The sequence below is a fragment of the Tupaia chinensis genome, unplaced genomic scaffold (assembly GCF_000334495.1).
Source record: "Tupaia chinensis unplaced genomic scaffold, TupChi_1.0 Scaffold150288_1, whole genome shotgun sequence".
Lineage (NCBI taxonomy): Eukaryota > Metazoa > Chordata > Mammalia > Scandentia > Tupaiidae > Tupaia > Tupaia belangeri.
Window position 1 is genome coordinate 1,607,737 of NW_006210128.1, and position 3,568 is coordinate 1,611,304.

The 3,568-nt window shown below is 48.7% G+C and overlaps 1 pseudogene; it reads right to left on the reverse strand.

Moving 5' to 3' along the window:
* Positions 1-1,073: 1,073 nt before the first annotated feature.
* On the reverse strand, positions 1,074-2,047 carry LOC114006767 (signal recognition particle 19 kDa protein-like; annotated as a pseudogene).
* Between the last annotated feature and the right edge of the window lie 1,521 nt (positions 2,048-3,568).

A 3,568-nucleotide genomic window follows, 5' to 3' on the forward strand; every position in this document is an offset into this window, starting at 1 on the left:
GGTAATTTCTTGCTTTCTGTCTCTCTGTCTCTCTCTGTCTTTCTGGCGAGCGCATGCGCTCTATAGCAAACACCTCTCCAAAAACAACTGCATCATTTATGGGCCATTGCTTAGAGCTCTTTCAGAAGGAAGCAGAGCAGTTGACAAGGACATTGAACACCAGATACCAGCAGAGCCAAGTTCTGGTAGGACTGAAGCATTAATTTCTCTCACGGCATGTGTTGGCATTTGCACGTAACTCTGACTACACCTTACAGGTGCATTTGAGGAGCGAAGGCTCAGAAAGGTGGGGTGAAGTTCATGCGATTGTCACATGGCTTGTACGTGGGAGCCTTGAACCTGCGCATCCCGACGTCTGAGCCGGTGGCTAGTCCGCCATTCACATCTTTCGTACCCTGGAGCTCATGCCCAGCTCTGGCCGCGTCATGTCTGCAGAGCACTAACCAGATGAGATTCCTTCTGGAAGTGAGCTCTGATTAGGCCTCTGCCCTGGTGGAGCTTCACCGTGCACAGTAATGGCTCCGAGATGCCCCGCGCCAGCCCCTCCCTCCGTCCAGTATATCTGAGACTTAGGTAACCACGGAGTGCTGTTTTCTGAAAAGAGCTACAGCCTCTAAGGAATCGTCCTTTGGAATATGTCCTGATCTAGTCCAATGTACTCAATCTTTTGTTTTAAATCATGATGGAGAGTGTATACGTGCATGATAGAGGGAAAGGAGAGACGCACCCCTGCGAGGTCCTGACACACCTCAATCTCATCGTCAGGGTCTCGGACGTGTGCACACACGCAGTGTTTCCAGGCTGACCCAAGGACTAGAACCTGTGGTTAGCCATGTGGCTTCCAGTCACGGACTACACCACCAGGCTGGGCCTGTACCTGGTTATTGATGAACTTGAAGCTCAGAGTGATGAGTGACAGACCAGAGGGGAGCCAGTGCATTAGTGCCAGGTCCAGGAAAAACCCACGACTCTCGGTCAGAGTTTCTGTTTTTTTTTTTTCAGTTTAAGATTTTTATTTCATTAACTTACAAGGTGAGCAAAATATGTATTTCAAATCTTATTTAACTTATTTACCTGAAACATGTTACATAGAAGAGAAATAGATACAGATTTCAATTAACTTATGGTGCCATTCATTGGCCACTTAAAAATACTTCTTCCATAAAACCTCATCATTGCAAGACAAGACAATTCCTATACTCCAGAAAAGCTAGGTGCAAACTTCTGATGTTAACTTATTTCACTGTCCACTCCAGAGATAAAGATGGAGGCACAGATGTTCAGAGTTCAGTTAAATGGTGGCTGCAAAAAGCTTCTGTTTCTCTCGGATACGAATGAGAACCCTCCACTCATATCAAGTCACTTCTTCCTCCCTTTCCCTTTGTTACTTCCTTCTCCTTGCTGAAGGCTTTGGTCAGCTCCTCCGGTTTTCTGCGTCCGTGGTTTTAGTTTAGGTATCCTCTCCGCTGCGTACAACATGACTGGCTGATGTGAGGGGAACTGCACGAGACAGAGGCTGCTGTCCTCCTGTCTGAGCTGCACCCGACTCTGCCTCTGTACTGAACGCCGCGTTCCCATTCTCCAGAGTACGTCTTATTGAGTCCAAGTGCTGAGCAGACTTCTTGAATCTCTGTAGCTGTAGGGTTTTCAACAGCCTGCAGTGTTGCCAGTGAAGACAGTGGTACTCCCTGTGTGTGAGTAGACAGGAGGGACAGGGATTAGGACACAGCAACCTTCTCGGATGCTGGGGCAGCCAGCCACTGGGACACGAGCCCCAGGACACGGCAGGCTGAAGGCACATCCTGAGCATCTGCAGATTTTGGCACTTTACTGATGGGGATCCGCCTCCCCTCTGCGATGGTCTTCTTGTTTAAATAGGCAGGGTAGATACAAACGAACCTGTCCTGGTCGGCGGGGGAGCGCGCGGCGGCGCAGGCCATGGCCAGGGTCCGCAGGCGCCAGCGCAGCCCTCCGCCAGCTCCCGGAGCTCCCAGGCAGCCCTTCTTCCGGGGCCCTGTTTTGTTTTAATGGCTGGCTGATAATGTTTATTAACTTCCTTATTCATTTATTTTTTATAGTTAGATATAGGGCACAGGCGCGCACTTGCCAGAGAGAAAGGAAGGGGGAAAACACCCCTCCAGGGAAATGACCATGCCACAGTCCCTTCTCCATCCTCCTGTCAGTATTCGAACATGGATGCACATTTTCCTGGCATGTTGCCAGGTACAGGACTCGAACCACACAGTTGGCCAGCTGGAATCTAGCCACCTTAACCACTAACTACCAGCTCGCTCTGTGTTTATTAACTTTTTTTTTTTTTTTTGGAGAGGTTTTCGCTATAGGGCGTGTGCACTCACCAGAAAGAGAGAGAGAGACAGAGAGATAGAAAGCGAGAAATCACCCCCCAGGGGGAATGGCCACTCGGGATCTTGGGCATGCACGCACACGGCCCAGCATGAGTTTAAGCCACCGGGTCCGGGACGCGAACTGTGGTCGACTACATGGGAGTCCAGTGACATAGCCAGAAAACCGGCCAGCTAACTGCTGGCCCCCTATGTTTATTAACTTTGTAGAGACCCCACAGGGACCAACCCATAAAGTGGAGAAGACATACATTTAACCTGTGGAGAGGCTGGGCACTCGTGCACAAGCCTCAAAAGCGTTTTCAGTGTCTCAGCAAAAGTCCATCTTCGAGGGCAGCTGGGCGTACAGCTGCCGAGGCGGTGAGACAAAGGAAGAGTTCTGAGCTGTACCAAACGATGTTAGGAAGGAGATCTGAAAGACGCACGTGTGGAGACAGAGTTTGGAAGACAATCGCTCTCTCCTTTTGCGGCACACTGACAGGTAGCATCAGCCACCTGGGGTCGTTACTACAGCTTCCTGGGCCTGGCCAAGACCGCAGGACAGAATGTCCACGGGCCGACGACTTTAACAAGGACACCGAGTACTTCCGACGCGGAGTCAGCCTTAGCATTCGCGGAGTCGATTATTGCTGAACCCCTTCCAGTTCTCAACTGAGTTGTTTCAACCTCCTAAATGGCAGTATTCTCGTCATAAAATGGACATATTAATATTCCATTTTACTGTCTCCAAGTATGGTATCAACATGTTGAGGGCTTTGTAAACTCTAAAACCGCCCCACTAATGCGTATTATCAATATTCCGCTAAAGAAACAACTTTGATGAAACTTATTTCACCAGGAAAATACGGGAACCCTGCAGCCAGGTGGACAGGATTTTCCTACACAGTGCTGCATACAACCTTCAAAGTGAGCTGGTCCCAAGCGCGACGATGAAATAGACGAAACATTTTACGTGGTACTGGTTTTAAACTTTGCAAACTGCTTCAGTTCCAGGTCACACAGAAGGAAAGCCGTTACAGTGGTTTACAAACGTCAGCATTTCCCGAAAAGTACCCTGTGGAGTATTAACAGGTGTAAGTGGTAGAGCATGGGACTGTGTCTAGAGTATGTCTGGGAAATGCCGGGCTAACCAGATTTTTCTTTTTCTTTCTTTCTTTCTTTCTTTCTTTTTTTTTTTTTTTTTTTTTTTAAAGATTTTAAAGGTC